General features: G+C 41.0%; 1 protein-coding gene and 1 long non-coding RNA gene across 3 annotated transcripts in view; both read right to left on the minus strand.

The window, feature by feature from the left end:
* Positions 1–19,412, minus strand: part of efl1 (elongation factor like GTPase 1) — an 89,553-nt gene that overhangs the window by 35,756 nt on the left and 34,385 nt on the right. The window lies entirely within an intron of this gene.
* LOC134862514 (uncharacterized) lies at positions 8,670–10,956 on the minus strand. The gene is made up of 2 exons (XR_010165528.1): positions 10,205–10,956; positions 8,670–9,637 (listed from the first exon to the last, which is right to left on the minus strand). It is a non-coding gene; the product is annotated as an uncharacterized LOC134862514 (long non-coding RNA).

The raw sequence follows: 19,412 nt of genomic DNA on the forward strand, positions 1-19,412 counted from the left end.
TCACCAAATGTAATTGTAAATGGAATCGAACAGTTTGAAAACTTGTAATAATAAAAACACTGCTTCGTACACAAGGGTGTAACTTTGGTTTGGACACACACACACACACACACACACACAGTATTTGCCAGTTTTGCAGCTCCCCCATATAACAAATGCATCCACAATATGCTCTAATCTAGGCCACACACACACACACACACACACACACACACACACACACACACACACACACACACACACACACACACACACACACACACACACACACACACACACACACACACACACACACACACACACACACACACACACACACACACACACACACACACACACACACACACACACACACACAAAACACAGGGGCTGGGGGTCTATGGTCATATAACTATATACTCCAAAGAAAACACAATCTGAAAAGTAAATAATGCATTTTAACTCCCAATAATAGACCAATCTACCAAAACAGAAACATATGGACATACTGTAGTCATATAATATGCGTGCAAACCTATTTAGTATCCTATCCATGTGAACCTGTTTTATTTTGGGGTGGACCTCACATCCTGTAGGGGGGTCTGGGGGCATGCTCCCCCGGTAAGATATATTTTTAAATGTTGAAGTTAAAAGCTTCAATCTGGTGCACTTTGAGGGCAAAATGAAGAGATCCAAACACTCAGAGAGTCCTTTACCTCACTGAGCTGTGTTATCAGTCTCTCAGTCTGACAGGAGAGGACTCCCCTCCACCCTCTTGTAGAAACAGCTTCTTGTATTCGTTAGCGCCGAGCTAACCAGATGCTAACAACAACGATCCCCGTAACTGGTTTACTGTCTCTCTCTCGCTCACACACAAAATACAGTTCCTCTTCTTACATGTGTCGGCGCTAATTATGCTATTACAATGACGTCACAATCACATTTTCCCAAGTGAAATATGGAAAAAGGATAAGGAAGAAAGCCTTGTTAAAAACATGACGTCTCACTGGCTGTGACTGTCTGAACACCTTTCCGTAGGCCTGCCACATCCACTGAACATGTGTCAGAATGTGTGTGGGTGTGAGTGTAGGTGGGGGGGGGGGGGCGGTGACATACGTCAGAGAGTGATGCATGTGTGGGCAAAGAACAAAGCAGCCCATACATTGACAGCGCAGTCACCTTTGCTTCCAGGAGCTTGGGGTCTGACTCATGAACTCCCAGACGGATATAATGCTCCCCCCATCTCCCACGCTACAGCTTTATATAGGCCTAATTGAACCTAGAATCTGACAATTGAGTCACCTGTAAACTCGATCCAGTTTAGACTGCTGTTGTCGCACTCTGAACATTTGCATAGAAGAATCAACCTCCTCCTCAGAGCTCGACCCACAGTGGTTGTTGGGTTTTTACAGAAGTACAATTTTCATGAATCTGCATCCTTGATTAGAAAAAAAAGTCAACTTGCCATCCATGCACCCATACATTTTCAAATGCTTATCCAGAGTTGGGTCGTAGAGGAAGCAGCCCCTGCAAAGGTTTCCGAAACGTCCCTTTCCCTGGCCACTAGGGGTCGGGGAAATAATCGATACAGCATAGTATGGCAATACTTTGCGTGGTGATATTGTATCGATACACATCGATATTTTATTATATAGACTATTCATATTACAAATCAAAGTTCAAGTTTTTGGTAATTGCTTTTCCAATCCACTACATGGTGCTGAGCTTTCTCTTGTGCGGTCATGGCCATGGGTAAAGTCAGTGGGATTGGCAGGAAGTTAGACCAAACAAAGATGGAGTCAGTGAGGAGAGAGAAATCAGAAATGCGCCATCTCGCAATATATCGTATCGCAATACTTAGCATATCCTAGAATAGCAATACTATGGTATCGTGGCTCAAGTATCAAGATAGTATCGTATCGTAGGAACCCTGGTGATTCCCACCACTATTGGCCACATCAAGCAGCTCTGACTGGGGGATTCCAATGCGCTCCAGGTCCAGTTCCGAGATGTAATCCCTCCACCTGGTCCTTGATACTTAAACTCCTTCATTTGGGGTAATTTCCTACAGAGAGTAGACAGTCCATAGGTTGGCCAGCTAAGAACAATGGCCTCAGATTCAGAGTGCTTATCCTTATCTCAGCCACTTCATACTCAGCTTTGAACCGGTCCAATAAGTGGTGAAGGTGGCAGACTGATAAAGCCATCAGAACCACATCATCTGCAAAAAGCAGCAATGCCAATTTATAATTTTGAAATGATTCAGTTAGAACTTGATTTGCCCTCCTGGATTTACTGCCAGTTTAACTAGAAGTACACAGAACACCACGAACATTCAGTCTGTGTCCTCTGGGGGTCACTCACTATGTCTGAACTCTACTGGGGGGGTGAATTGCAGTCCTTTGGTAATAATCCAGCTGGGGAAAAAAACTAATCTCCCCGGAACATTGAACAGACCATGCACAACCATATGTTAAATAAAGTCTCTGGCTGAACAGCAGAGGTTCAGGGTCGATGCCTCTCCCCTCAATGCTTTTTCTCCCCCCTGAAACAAACAACTTCAACCAGAGATCGTCAGTATTTCCTATCAATAACCCAGAGAAGGGTGGCACATCAAAAATAGAATTTGCCCCGCCACAGTTTGATCCTGAAGAAACACGGTTCTGACATAGGTGCAGGAGCAATATTCAAGCCAACACTGGGTTATGTCAGTTAACTATGGAAAAGGAATTGAGAGGGATGAAGATCTGGTTTGACCAAAATAAATGAACATTGAACGCAAGCAAAACCAAATCTGTGGAATAACTGTAATAATGAGCTGAAATAATAGCTTTATCTAAACAAACAAAATGATTCAGAAACCGAATCCTGAATGGTTATGAGCAGGACTGATGATTTCCGATTATTCTTCTCTTTGACGATTTTGGTTTCATTGTAAAGATTATTTGATTCAAATATCACGAATGCTGATGACTATGAACAGAACTTAGATTTTCATGAACAATGTATGCTATAGGGGGAAGGACCAGAAAAGTTTTAAAGCTTCTTCTTGCCCCTTTTGAACATGAAGGAAAACTACTCGAGTATTTATTGTTATACCTTAAGTCTTTTTTAACATGTTCAATAAATTGGCTTATAAAAAAACTAAACATAAAACTGCATTGCAGAAACACAGTGTCTCTTTTACATCGTTTGTCCGAAAGAGAAGCACATTCAAAGGACTATCTTTACATTGGAAAATGTCCTGCTCAGCACTTGTCTTGGTAACAATTCTTTAATGACAACTATAACTGTATAACTGTATGTGTATACAAATATGGACTGGAATATAGTTAAAGGAGTCTTTAAAGTATTACACTGTGAAGGGCTTGAACTTAAACCTAGCACTGTCCATGCATTCTATTTCATATCTTAAGCCCTGCCTGGATCTGTTTACATAGGCCCTAAGTTTTGGCTCTGGACACATGATCTGGGATCAGGGTCGCCACAATGGGGGCTGGATCTGTTTACATGGGCACTAGCAGTTGGTTCTGAACACATGTTCTGTGATCCTGGTGGGCAAATGCGGGCTGATTCTGAATCATAAAATGACAATGGTAGACTGCGCATACTGGGCATGTGCGTGCCGGTTGCAGCATTATAAAATGCAGAATTTACCTGCACAACAACTGCTACCACAGACAACAAGGTCAACAGCGCTTTTACTCCGTTATCCATGTTTACCACTGGTAGTCAAGGCTGATCAGACCCGATACCCAGCTGATTTTAATTTTTCCGGGTAAGGAAGGGTCACATGGTAGGAGCGTGACGAATCAGAGAAGGATACTCGTGATCGATAAGACCCAATCAGAAAGTGCTCATGGGAGCCTACGTTAGCGTTTCCAAAAGTCTGCGTTTCTGCCTGTCCACACTAATCAGCAGCCCCGGGGCCAGCAGCGTTTCCAAAAGCCTCCGTTTTAAAACGAAAACCCAGTATTGTGTATTGTATTGTATACAAGGCTTGTTTTCTCCATCACTCGCTAGAAGCGCTAGATTGGCTTTGGAAAAAAACGTTGATACTGAGCGTTCTATGAACCGGATGACACATTTAAAATATCGCTCGATCACGCAATTTCGATCGTGGGAAGCCAAAATCGTGATCGTGATTAAAATTCGATTAATTGTGCAGCCCTACAACAGTGGTTACTTCCTTCCACCTCGATCCAGTTTAACTTTAGTATTTAGAACCCCTTGATGAAAAGCCACAGTGCTAACCGACTAGCGTGCTAAAACACAATGGGATGAGCCTGAAACCAGTGTGACACTGCAGCAGGCTCACACTGCTGTTCCATTTAAACAGAGATTATCTACACTGTTCATATAAGTACTCTTTAGAGAGCGGATAGGGAAAAGGCTTACATATCGAACTTGGTGGACTTGAGTATACAATGTCCATGTTCTATTTTGGCTCTGGTTAAGGGTCAGAGAGATGTTTCAGTGTTAAAGCATGTAAAAACTGTTGGCATGAGAGGGTTTAAGTTTATTCCCACTTTAACCATCTGTCTGTATTTCTGCTCTTTGACTCCATAGGTAACTCCAGGTACCCCCAACACACTCAGTGTGAGTAAGTGTTAGTCGCCCTAGCTTGAATCGGCGGCTTTTACTGCTTATTTAGCATGTTGAACCAGCAGAGGAAAACTGAAGTTAAGAGGGCACACACAAAGGCTCTTACATTTTTCATCATTATCTAATCAGATCATTCCAATACATACACATTTTCACCAAGACATGGCCATGTGAAATCAACTTATATACAGTATATATCTAGTAGATTATACCAATACAAGTGAAATAACATAAAAACTCTGGTACTCTGAGTCTGTGACAGTATTGGGCCCAGTAAGAATGTTTCCTGTTGACTAAAATTGAGAAAGAGAGATCTGTTAATCAGCGTATATATATATATATATATAAAAAAATTATATATATATAATTTTTTTCGCAACTACCCAGTGCGAACAGCCATATAGCCCTTTTTAAAATCATGAAGGTCTAAAAGTTGTGAAATGCACTAAAAGTCAAATCCAGAGTTGTTTTCTCTATCCATTCATTTGTGTTTACTGAAAATTGGCTCTTCAATAGTGTCTTATATGTCGGACAGTTTATAGATTCTTTAAATTCACGGTCAACTCAATATTATTTCACTCTCTAATGCTGGTTTATTTCTATTTTGCGATGTTTATATTTCATACTTGTTTATTCCAACTCTTTATTTCTATTTATGTGTAATGCCTTGTTTTGTTTTGTGCTGCTGCAACAAAAAAATGTCCTAATCTGTTATTTGATGGGCCGAGATAAGCCATGACGCTGCCATGAAGCAAAACACGAGTGTGGATGCCCTATTAGCACGTGGCTTCACATGCCACTGAGCAACTGAGTGGCACCTCCAACGCTGTATCCAGTTCTCTTTATACATCTATGGTACCAGTGTCATGCTGTACCCAGGCGGCTACCATCACTCAGAAACAAACAAAGTCATTCCACTGACAATCTGTGTGCTACACGTGTGAAAGTGAAACCTGGGAAAATGCGGAGGCCTGATTCTCAGACCAACATTTTGCCTACGCAGCTAGAGAAACAATAGCTAATGTATTAAGGAGCCGTTACACATGATGTATTGCACTATGAAAAAACTCATGAAAGAGCAATGACCAACGCGTAAAACAACAATCAGTCAGGGACAGACTCTTTGTTCATAGGGCTGCAGTTTATGGAAAATGTTTTTATCACATCTGTGGATAAAGACGCTGAATGCTAATGGCTTTAACATGTGTGTGTACTCGAGGTAGATATGGAGCGCTGGAGAAGCTTCCTGTTTTCTTTATGAACCAAACATGGAGCCAGCAGTTTTCATCCTAACGCTTCAATACCTGTATTTTCCACTGACGCAGTACTATCAGCCTCTCTGCTATAATACTTAAAGGAATCAGAGCCATGGCTATTCTTAGGATAAAGAAAAAGTCACTCCACAGGGATCTTAGTCTACTCGCTTCACAGCCAGACTAAATATTTCTTCTTCAGTCCTGGTAAGATCGATGACCTTTATACAGTCTGTGTGTTTGACTCACAACATGTATCCCTGAAGGAGGAGGCTGAAATGGCAGGGTTACTGCTTATCACTGTAACATTTTAAAGTTAAAAGGGAATGCTCACCAAAATCAGAAACGCATATTTCCATCTCTAGTGGTAACTTAAAAGTGGAAGTTGAAGATGCGTTGATTCAAAGGATGTGCAAGAAAAGTTTGTCCCTATTTAGGCAGTAACTGGCCATACAATCAGATATAAAACTAACAGAATCACATGGAGCTGCCACCTTCTCTACAATCATTAAAGACCCGACCTAACCGAACACCTCATGGTACCGCAGCTCACCATGAAAACAATCATGAAATATTTCTCTATCACTGCAGACACTTCAAAGTACTTTACTTGAGAGCAATTCTTCCACTACAATTCAGAGGTAAATGGTAAACTTTTACTCCACTACATGTATTTAGTCCTTTTAGTTACTTTACGGATTTGGATTAATGATGTGAAATATAATCAACCCTTAACCCATTTAAGCCGGGAAAGCGTTGACGCATTTCTACCATTGAAGCCGGGAAAGCGGATGTGTCATTTTCTGGTACAAGAGCTCTGTGGTATTTTTTTGCATTAATTATCGGCCTCTTAGCCAATGAAATGCAACAGAATATACACGTGGCATTGTTTGGATTTTTTTCGAGCAATCATGGCAGACTTAGTCTACTGCGGAGGGAATTCTGAAGTTAATGAAGGTAGTGATATTGACGATCTGCACAGCGCTGAAGACATTATTGCTGATTACTTTGAACCCGTCGAACTAAATCGACCGGGATTTATGGTTAAGACATATGTTTGAAGACAGCGACGATGATGACCATGAGTTTGAAGGTTTTGAAACCGAGTGGAGGATGGAGAATTACCACGCATGAAAGCCACAGCTGTAAGCTCTCAAATACTTTCTGAATTTTGTTTCTATCTGCTACAGAGGCTGAGAAATCTATTATTTAGTAGGCGTTGACACAATTGCTGAATTTCCAGAAACACTTCAGGTTTTAGGGGGTTCTTCTAAAATCGCCCATAGGTTTTAGGGGCATGTTTTCCAGGCGTTTGAGGCCTAAATGGGTTAAATTAGACTTAAGTTCACCTGGAGTAAATCCAGCAGCTACCCTGCAGTATACAAAGCCATTCAAACTAGCTGCACCTTTACCAGCTCTGAGAACACTTTAATGATCACTCATTATAAAACATATCAGAGATATTATTCTGAAATGGACCAATCAAACAATGACTACTTTTACTGTCGCTACTTTAAGTACATTTAGATGAGAGTACTTTCTACTTTCACTGGAGGAACATTTAGAATGCAGGACTTTTACTGTGACAGAGTATTCCTACACTCTGGTACTTCTACTTTACTCAAGTACAAGATCTGAGTACTTCTTCCAACTCTTTGCCTTTAATGTCATTTATTATTGCCCTTTTTACCCCTCTACCCTCAACTCAGAATAAAATCTAATTCGCCTAACAAATCATACATGCATTTTGTGGCCGAAGCAGCTGTGGAAAGGAACTAGCATGGATAGGGTTAAACATCTAAACTAGCATGGATAGCAGGCTAACAACTGTAGCTTGGCTTTGTGTCCGCTGCTTGTAGAATTTTCATAAAAATCTCGAGGTTTGAGCAGCTGTAGAAACTTAATTTCATTGGGAGTTGGAGAGCGAGCAGCGATGCCATGAGCTTAAACAGATGCTGATCAAATGAGATTATTTCATTTTTACATCTGCACTCATCATATCACCCAGCTGGGGAAGAGCTTCCTGTGACTGATCCAATGTGCTGTGTGTGCCACATGTGTTCCCAATAGGAAGTGTGTTAACATGCAGTCACTGGGCCAAATGCATTTGTTACTATTTTCATAATAAAACAAGGATAACTTTAAAAATGTGTGTTCTGTACAAACACAGAGCACTTTCCAAAAAAGGCAACAGATCAAAATAGCATTTCAAATTGAAGAGCATCTCTGCTATGAAATCTAAATCAAACAGCTTAGAGCAGCAGGGAGAAGAAGAAAGGATCCATGCTAGGAACATTTGGGTGATGCTGTTGAATGTTGGCTTTCACTGAAGGTAGACCCCAAGTCTCTTAAAGTGTGTTCAAGTTTTCATCACTGGCGTCTGTCATTCTGATTTAACAGCTGTCAAGACATTTGACAGTTTGTGCCTGAATGAAAATGACAACACATTCTACATGTGTTTCCTTGCTGACAAACTCTTCAACCCTTTCTATGAATTCTTTGTATCCATAATCAAAGTCAATGGCAGAAACAACAGGTCGTAAAAAGACAAATATAAAAATGAAGAAAGTATTCTTACAGAGTGACGCTCTTTAGTTTATTCTGTTATCTGTCTGAGAAGTTCAGATGTATCAGATCAGTGGATCAGCAGTAGCGTCCAATCAGTGACTGATACACAACGAGGGGGAGTGTCTGCTGTAATGATTGTTTCTTTCACACTTGAGTCACAATAATTTGTAAAGGATTATTCTTGCAATGATCATTTAAGGTTAAAACAGCCTCTATCAACATCATTTTACCAACATATAGTAAATCATTTATAAAAAAGCCAAATGTTGTTTGATCTTTTATTCGGCCATCAAAGTACGAAGGGACAGATACTGCCAGTGAAAAATACGAAGAAAAGTGAATCTATATATATATATTTATATTTATTACACGGCTTGGTTGAATACTCAATAAAGTAGCGGACCTGAGTGACATCAACTAATCCAGTAACACCCACAGACAAACTGATACATTCACACAAGCGCTCACATAGTTTTACTGTTACTTTACGAGAAGCGCAGGAAGAAGGATGTGTTTTTCAAAATAAAAGCCCTAAAATATCAATGTCTAAAAACAACAACTTCAGCATAAGGTTAATTTTTATAAATACAATAAAAGCATTTCACTTTTCTTTTCAGCAATACATTTGCGCAGCTTTTAGCATTCACACACATTTTCGGCAGGAAATGCATTTTTTAAAATAGTTTTGTTGCTACAGATTGCAGGCTGATAAGCCTAAATTAAATTACCTTAAATTGAATTAAGTTAAATTTGTCTTTGTTTTGGACTGCTGCAATAATAATATTATAAAACATTCATATTGTATAAAGCCATCATATTTGAGTACTAATGTGCCATTCATTTCTGATTAATAATCGCGTGTTAAATGTGGAAATCATGCGGTAGATTGCAATTAACTATTTGTATTGATTGAAAGCAGTTAAATGTGCGTGGCAGTCATCATTAATACACTCCACTCATCATATTAGCTGAAATTCCATAATGAATGCAGAGCTGTGCTCCAAATCCATCTGTAGAACACTCCCTGCAATATCCTGTTACAGCCTCAGCCTTTGTGTTCTTCTGTGTGTATGTGTGTGTGTGTTGGTGTGTGTGTGTGGAGGTAGAGGCCAACAAGTGGAGCAGCCTTCCTCTTCCACTCATCATCACTCACGGCATGTATTGGCTGTGTGAGAGCTGCAGCGCCGCATGGCTCACACAAAGACTGAGGGCAGGCCGCCAGCAGCACTGCACTGAACAAAGAGAACAGAGAGAGGTGTCAGTGATGCATGCACACACACACACACACACACACACACACACACACACACACACACACACACACACACACACACACACACACACACACACACACACACACACACACACACACACACACACACACACACACACACACACACACACACACACACACACACACACACACTCTTTAAGGCTAACCTGTTGCCTACATTTAGATTGGAGTTCTGCAGCTCCACTGCAGATGAAAGAAATGATGTTGATTGTCTGTAAAGGTTTTTAAATGAACGTGAATTTCATTCTTTAGCAATTGCACCGTACTATATTCACCTTTATATAAAAAAACCCACCATATTTTTATGAATGTCCCAAAATCTTTTTTTTTAATTGCTGCTCCATGGTTTTGATTTTATTTTGTGTTATTTTCTTTTTTTCCCGGCCCACTGTGGGATCAATAAAAGAGTTGTGATTATTTCCCTTTCCTCATCTAAGTCTTCACATAGTTTTTTATCTTTGCTCAAACAGATATGTTAATATGTACTTTAAAGATCAGTTCCTACATTTCAGGAGAAAAGGCAAACAAGAAATATGTAGAGCAGTCAGGATGAGAGAGATGTAAACGGACACGCAGTGAAGAGGAGTGCAGCGGAGGAGAAAAAAGGAGGTGATGGGAGGGCGGAGGACTGATGAGGTGGAGGATGTTTGCTGGCACTGGGATCCCAGCAGGCTCGGCTGGAGCTGTAAACTGTGTCAAGGACGAGTGAGAGAGAGAGGCGAAGGAGTTAGGAGCATCAGAGAACTCGCTGCCGCTAACACAGCATGCACAATAATTTCTGTTCTGCTACTGATTTTTTTATAACCAAAATACAGATCTGGGAAAAATAAAGCGACCACGGCAGCATTATCAGTTTCTCAGGTTTTATTATTTATAGGTATGTCTTTGAGGAAAAAGATTTTTAATTGTATTCTATAAACTACTGACAACATTTATCTGTGTTGGAATTCAACAGACACGAGAATGGCTGCCATACATGAAGAAATCAAGATTTAAGAAACATGTGGAGTGGTCTCTTCATTTTTTCTGGAGATGTATATATTAAAAGAAAGTTGTATACTGTTTGAACTCATAACCATGACAAAGACAATGTCCTGGTGTCGCCAAAAGGGTGCAACATTTATAGAGGCTTATATCTAAAACCTAATGTTTTTAAACACGGTGGAACAAAAGACAGAACCAGAACCCAGAGGGCTTTACGCTCAGAAAGCTCTGGGTAACTGGCTTTAAGTTTCCTTTGACAACTCAAGGTCCACAAATGTCTTCATCCTGGAGATGTAACTCGAGAATGTACTGTCAAGCTCAACTTTTAAAGGTCTCCTATTATACTCTTTTTAGGCATATATTGAAATCTCAGACAAACACAGAACATGCCTTTCTGTGTATTTCTGAAAATACCTAACAGATCATACATTTTAGCATGATTCTGGGTCTGTAGCTTTAAATGCAAATTAGCCGCAGCTGGCCACGCCCCTCTGTGGAAGTGTTTACGACTCTCCGCTTCCCCGGGATGGCCGGCCTGGGAGGAAACATGTCTGCCCACACAAATGCAGCTGTTCAAGCTTATTATGAATATGATCCTGAATCTGATAGTGAAGAAGACAAGGTGGAAACGTTTTGGTTGCAGCAGGACGTTTCTGAATGGTTAGTTGACCTGCTTTTGTCACTATTTATTTTACGGTAACTCGGTGTGTGTTGGTACGGTGCTTGCATCTGTAAAGGAGGCTGTGCTAATTATTCCGTTCTGTTAATATTTGGACTATTATCCACTTTTGACTTGACTGAAGTTAATAATAAACATGTCCGTGGTGAAATGTTTCAAACACAAAAACAGAAATTTGCCGATGTCTTCTGGCATATTCCCGTTGAAGATGAAGTCCAGCCACTCATTCTTGTCTTTTTCCGAAGATGGCATTGCATGCAATACCTTGTCTGGATTGTTGCAGCCAACAACAGCACAATGTTTGACTGCCTTACACATCATGTTCGTAAGAGCCGGCAAAAACACATACGCTACTGGGGGCGATTCAGCTAGCACACTGTGTATTGCGGGCAATAGGTTGGCACGTGTCACGTGGGCAGGACGTGGCCAGGAGTTCAATATAAAGCCTGCCCACATTTCCGATATGAAGACCGCAGCAAATCTGGATCAGCTCGTTTGTACGCCCGTTTTTAGAGATGTGGGTAAGGAGGAAAAGAGGGAGGGTTGTATTTTCTGACACTTTGTGAGTCTACTTACACACCGGGGACACATATTTATGTATAAAATACATCAAAAAGTGCATTTTGCATAATAAGGGACCTTTAAGCTAACATGGACGGGTTCTAAAGGTACCCTGAATGACATGAAGCTCCCACATCTGGCTGCTCAACCATGTTATATGGTCCAAAACGAGGTGAGTCTCTTTTGTAGTTCCCAAGTTCAAGTCCCATTATGCCCCATGTCCACATAGCGCCTTTTTCTGAGTGTGTTCTTCAATTTTCTCTAATGAGAACAGAACGCATGCCGCTGCATACAGCCGCTATTTTGTGTGACCATACCAAGCCCCTTTGAGTTAAAAAAAAATGTGACTAGAAATTGGATAACAAGCTTCTTTTTGACTGTCTCTTTCAGACATAACAAAGAGAGAAAAGACCGTTTGTTGTTGCAGATCGGCTGGTGGACCCAGTATGTTGCTGCTGCTGGTGTTGTTATTTTATCTGCGTATGCAGTTGTCTTCCTCTCTCCACTGCTTTCGGACTGAACAGTAAAACTCATTCAAACAAAGTGTGAGTGGCAATGTAGTTCCGGTCTTGGCCTGGGAACTGGAAGGTCACCAGTTCAAGTCCCCGAAAGACCAAGGCACCGTTCCCTACACTCCCGGGCGCCGTACATATGGCAGCCCACTGCTCCACTGCTAGGATGGGTCAAATGCAGAATTCTCTAATTTCCCCACGGGGATTCTTTCTTAGCATCTTCCAGTGGTTGTTTATAGCTAAGAACAATGTCAGACAAATATATATAGATATATAGTCTAGATAATAAAATCCAAAGGATCTAAGCTAGTCTGTCACACAACAGTAGCGATATGTTGTCAAAACACTCCTTAGCACACTGCCAGCAACATCTTGCCAGAAAAAGGCCATATCTGGACACCCCATTATTGAATGGGTTAAATACAATACAGGGGTTTTTGACAGAGTAGCTGTCTACTCCCAGTTGTTATGCTAAGCTAAACACATCTTGATTTGACGGTCTCTTTGCTATTTATGGCTTCATACAGACCATTAACACTGACTGTGGGTTGAGGAGATTTCCAGCATCGATGGAAAACTAAATAAATATTTCACAGCACAGACAGAATTAATTTCAATCATCTGACCATAAGTTAAACAAAAAAACAAATCCAAAATGCTGGATAAAAACGGAAAAAACCTACAAGTTTTATGCAACCAGGCAAAGTAAAAAATAAACATTCATTACACTTGCCTGTACTCCTAGGCAGAAAAATAAAAAGAATAAATAAGACATGGTCTCCTGTCTCAGAGTCAAACTCTCTGTGCACAGCATCATTATTCAGGATGTGCTGCACTGAGCTGAACTCTTCTGCTCTGCCATCACTCTGTGTGGTTAGCATCAGTAAAATCATTCAGTCGCTGTGTTCTGCTAAAGATCTGGGACGCTCAGTCACCGCTGGCACGCAGAGAGCGGCCTAATGCAGAACAAATGTTTTCATAAAGTCGCCCAGTGTTGAATCAGCATCATTCATTCTGCTCAGACTCCCTTTCCCTTTTTTTCCTCCCAGAGGATGGACTCGGATGACTCGGGCTGTGGCTGCGTCTCTGCAGACAGCTGCTTCACATTAAGCCCTGATGATGAGAATTTGATGTTGCCCACGTCTTTAACCCCTGTGAAAAACTGCTGGCCTCAGTGAGCTCTCCATCAAACAGCATGCGGCGGCGGTGTGCTCAACCTCAGCTGCAGTCACAGATAAACCTGACTGCGACTGTGCTGCTAATGGAAAACACTGAAGAGGATTAAACAAAGGACTTTTGTTAGAGCAGTCAGAGAGTTTCCATGGCTTTGAGGGAATCATCTCTAATATATACCATTCTTCCTTTTAATGGGAAATATTAAACCAAAAGATCCAAAGAATGTTTGGTTTTATCAGCAAAGATGCCAAAGTGGTAAAGATATCAGAACTGAAAGATAAGAAAACATTTCACTCCAACACGTCTGGTCTAGAAGCTCTAAAATGTAAAGGTGCTTCTTACTGCTCTGCTGCCCTCTGTAGTTTTATACAAACATATTCTATAAACACACTATATGGCATAATATGCAGAAACTTAAACAACACACCCGTATGTGTTGAAAATGTCTATTGAAAACATTACTGAGCTTTAATCTGATGCTACTTCAGCCTCCACTCTTTCAGGCTTTCCTCTCAATGTTTAATCTTCCTCTGAGCGATCACACTCACCCTAAAGGTGTTTTCTGCATAAAACAGCAAAATATTCACAACATCTCCAAGTATAAAATAAGAAACTAAACTAAAGAAGAACATTACATCTAATTGAAAACACTGACTTGTGCATGCCTGACAAGTAAAATAAAAAAATATAAAAAGTGGGTGCCGAATTGAACATTTTATCCTGTAGCATAAAGATCTCCCCTCACTGAATTAAAGGGCACCTATTCTGCTTGTTGGGGTTTTCCCTCTCCTGTAATGCGTTATATACACACACTGTATATTATATACACAAGTCTGGCACCAACAACCATGCAACGTTCAAAGTCACTTAAATCCTCTTTCTCCCCCGTTCGGATGCTCTGTTTGAACTTCTCCAGGTCCTCTTGACCATGTCTACATGCCTAAAAACCTTGAGATGCCATGTGATTGGCTGATTAGATATTTGCATTAAAGAGTGAGTGTAGGTTTGTGTGCAATTAAATTGTCTGCAAAATCGCTGTTTCCCCTCCAGAGGGAGTTTCTCCCTTGCACACTCCCCTGCCTGCCTCCACTGGACTCCTTTCTTTACTACCGCAACATAATGACACCACTATGTAACACAGCTGCTTGCTAGCGCTCAATCTCCAAGAGGTTGACCAATCACAACAGAGCCGGCCAGCAAACCAATCAGACTGGTCTCTGGTTTCAGACAGAGTGAATAGAGGTGCTGCAGCACAGGCAGTATGAGAAAAATAAAGAGCTTTCTGAAAATTAAAGAATGGAGACATGTCCCAGGAGAGACACTACATACTGATATACACCTGAACATCAGCAGGAGAGGACTCTTTAAAGTAGAGACACTACATACTGATATACACCTGAACATCAGCAGGAGAGGACTCTTTAAAGTAGAGACACTACATACTGATATATACCTGAACATCAACAGGAGAGGACACTTTAAAGTAGAGACACAACATACTGATATACACCTGAACATCAGCAGGAGAGGACTCTTTAAAGTAGAGACACTACATACTGATATACACCTGAACATCAGCAGGAGAGGACTCTTTAAAGTAGAGACGCTACATACTGATACACACCTGAACATCAGCAGGAGAGGACTCTTTAAAGTAGAGACACTACATACTGATATACACCTGAACATCAGCAGGAGAGGACTCTTTAAAGTAGAGACTCTACATACTGATATGAAGCTGAAGAGGAGCATAACAAGGCCCCTTTAAGGACTAAGCCAAAACTAAAAACAGACCAGCCCCAAACTATACTTTAATCCACACTGACTGTTTCCAAAAGCAAAAAGAGCAACAAAGTCTTGAGTATTCATCTGCATCTATCAAGAGAGCTGAAAAACTCTCAACGCTCATAAAAGAGAAGATGAATCAGACGCACCATGCTGAGATCGTTTATGAGAAATCAACATGAACATGAGAGCTGGAGGCTTCTCAGCAGGAAGAATGTGATCTGATGTGGAGAAACTTTTAGAGACTAAGTCTGTTCATGTAAGCAGAGGAGAGAGAGAATACTTCACTCAGGGCCAGCACGCTGACACTAAAGGGCTCATAGAACCACTTACACATCTGTGTAATAAAGCCAGGAGAGTTTCATATGCAGAAGTTCGATATACATAACCCCCGAAAATGGCTGAACGTCTTTTTAAATTCTCTGATTGCACTGATAATCAATCACAGCTTATCCAACCTGTGCTCAGTGAAACCCGGCACATACCTGGAGTCTAAAAGAAGGAACGATAGATGTCTGACAGAGAGCATAATGGGAGATTGTTATTTACAGAGACTGTTGTTTCAAAACAGCTGGCAGGAAACAGAGGGAGGTACAATTCAGAGCATACAGCGCAGCAGCTGCCTTTCCTTTGTCTGCCTGTGTGTGTGTGTGTGTGTGTGTGTGTGTGTGTGTGTGTGTGTGTGTGTGTATGTGTGTGTGTGTGTGTGTGTGTCCCAGTAGAGGGGTCTCAACCCCACGACACACTGACTTCAGTGTGTGCAGTGTTCAGTGCAGATTCAAACACATGTGCTGTGTGCCGTCATGTTTCCCACATCAAATGAGGCGGTTTGTGTGTCCTCCTGGGAGAGCGTTGTGTGTGTATTCCTGTGAGAGACTTGTGTGTGTGTACTCCTGTGAGAGAGTTGTGTGTGTAGTTACCTCCCTCTCAAATTACTTGCTCCAGCCGTCAGATAATAATGGGGGTCTAATCAAGGCCGGGCCTGGAGGGGTTTAAACAGTCCACTAACAGGACAGAGTGATGACTCCCACATGGTGCACACACACACACACACACACACACACACACACACACACACACACACACACACACACACACACACACACACACACACACACACACACACACACACACACACACACACACACACACACACACACACACACACACACACACACACACACACACACACACACACACACACACACACAGTTTGATGTGCATACGCCTGCCTGCCACTGGTTCAGCTTTCTGCCAAGTCATCAAGCTCCTCGGTGGACGGCACTGAGATCCCCAGGGGAACACGCTGACTGTGTTGTACTCAGTGATTACTAACCACAACAGTTGGAGCGAAAATAAAGAGAAACTCCTCCCCCAGGCCTTTTTAACCTCGACCAATCTGTGCAGCACATCGAGCTGCCCAGAATAACTGAGTGCTGCACACCTTCACAATGACATGTAGGAAGCCAAGATCTTCATCTCATGTGACATGTGAGAAGGGGGCAATACTCAGACTTTTAGCTAAATCATAATACCAGTATTTGAACATGCTTAAAAGATAATGTTAGCATGCTAATGGGACATTTTTAAGTTTCCTCTCATCTCCTTAATGATGTCATATCCTAAGAATTCCTTTATAGATAACTTATCTCATTTTCATAAATCATCTTTACACTAACTGAGAACTACAGGAAGACATACACAAGGCTGAGTGTACAGACTTCCTTCCTACAGCTGAACACCGACATCAAAAACAACAACAACAAGGACAACATGCTGATGTTTAGCAGGTAAATGTTCCCCAAGTTTAGCTTGTTAGCATTCTAATGTTCCCTAATTAAACACCAAGCAGAGCATGGGATGGAAATGACTTTGCTATAAAGGAGTCATGGGAATGCTAAAATCACTGAAGTACATCCTCTGTAGCAGAGGTGGGAGAAGTACTCAGATCTTGTACTTGAGTAAAAGTAGAAGTACTCAAATCTTGTTCTTGAGTAAAAGTAGAAGTACCAGAGTGTAGGAATACTCTGTCACAGTAAAAGTCCTGCATTCTAAATGTTCCTCCAGTGAAAGTAGAAAGTACTCTCATCTAAATGTACTTAAAGTAGCGACAGTAAAAGTAGTCATTGTCTGATTGGTCCATTTCAGAATAATATCTCTGATATGTTTTATAATTATTGATCATTAAAGTGTTCTCAGAGCTGGTAAAGGTGCAGCTAGTTTGAATGGCTTTGTATACTGCAGGGTAGCTGCTGGATTTACTGCAGGTGAACTAAAGTCTGATTTAAGGGCTGATTATATTTACCATCATTCATCCAGATCTGTAAAGTAACTAAAGGGATTAAATAATTGTAGTGGAGTAAAAGTACACCATTTACCTCTGAACTGTAGTGGAGTAGAAGTACAAAGTAGCATAGAATGGAAATACTTCAGTAAAGTACAAGTATCTCAAAATTGTACTTGAGTAAATGTACCTGGTTACTTACCACCTCTGGTCTGGGGACCATGACCATCTGTTAGAAATGTAATTCCACTCTTATCCACTCTTAAGTGGAAAAAAAGGCCAACTCTTGATGGCACAAGAGAAAAGCTTTAGGGATCCTCTGGGGAACAGGAATGTCTGCACTACAGTTAATGATAATGCATCCAATCATTACTGACAATAGCATAGTTAGAAGCACACCACCGGGCATCCTTTAAATCTGATTTCCCACACACCATATTAAAAGGGTTGTAACAATCCATTCATCTGCATTCATACATTAATTCAATGCTCCACGATTTGATCTCTGCAAAACCAAAACTGATACCTATCGCAGTAAGCGAGAAATGCTAATGCTAAAGATTTTCAATCAAATGTCTGAAATCAAATCCAATCTAATTCAATAAATGGCAGATTTTGTGTTATTGGCAAAGAATCAATACAATGTTGTATCATGAAAGAAACGTGGGATTTTCACCCTGAGAGGTTAGGTTTGTTACATCAATTTTGCTGGTCTGGACTGGATTGTATTTAGAGTTTGAGCGAGAAACAGTTTTTACATCAGTCAACATTAAACATATTATTACAACATTTAAAGTATACCTGAGCGTTGCATAGCAGATCAGTGGTACTGAAAGTCACCAAGCCTGACCATGTTCGATCCAAGCCATAGATTTAGTCCAATGGTTACCAGCTCCGTGCTGTTTAGGCCCCTCCACAAACCACTTCAGGGCCTCTGTGAGCCTGTGATGCCCACTTACTGTCAACTTGTTCCTATTGTGCATTCTGCCCCGGTCCCATAGCGACCGATGACTGTACATCAATATCCTAATGCGCGTCTCCTTCATAATTCATGACAGTCCCGATGGAGGATATCACACAGGTTAGACTTTCCCTCAGCGTGAGCAGCACTCTGCTCAAAGTGCTCAGGAACAACAATGTGAGATCAATAGTTCACAAAGTAACACTCAGCCACATTATACACACTGTGGACTATAGGAGCACACACAAACACACGTAGTACATCTATATAAGTTCAGATTTTTCAGGATGAAACCAAAATGTAGAACAGTTTGAACCAGATATCTCCTGTAGATCATGACTCCACCCTATACACACACAACTTTAAAAAGAAGAGATTAAAACTCACAGTATTGATATGACGAGTAGTTTCTCAGTTGGTTGAGTAATTGTCTTGTTAAATATTAAAAGTGTATACTCCCCGAAGCTAAGGTTGACAACTCTAGATGTTTTGTAAAACACAACCAATAGTCCAAAAGCCAAACACACCCAGAGTAATATTATGCAGAATTAAGTAAATCTGGAAACACATTTATAGCCTTTTTCCTCACCGAGTCACTATCATTTTACGTCCCTGGACGAGCCCTGAGGATCTCCTCAGCTGGCCTTTTAAATATTCCTAAAGTCCCCCAAAATAAAATGTGTAAGGCAGCTTTTATCCACTATGCTCCTAAACTATCGTACACCCTGCCAGGAAATATCAGAGCGGCCAACTCAGTGGACATTCTTAATC

Source organism: Eleginops maclovinus, chromosome 4, assembly GCF_036324505.1.
Source record: "Eleginops maclovinus isolate JMC-PN-2008 ecotype Puerto Natales chromosome 4, JC_Emac_rtc_rv5, whole genome shotgun sequence".
NCBI classification, from domain to species: domain Eukaryota; kingdom Metazoa; phylum Chordata; class Actinopteri; order Perciformes; family Eleginopidae; genus Eleginops; species Eleginops maclovinus.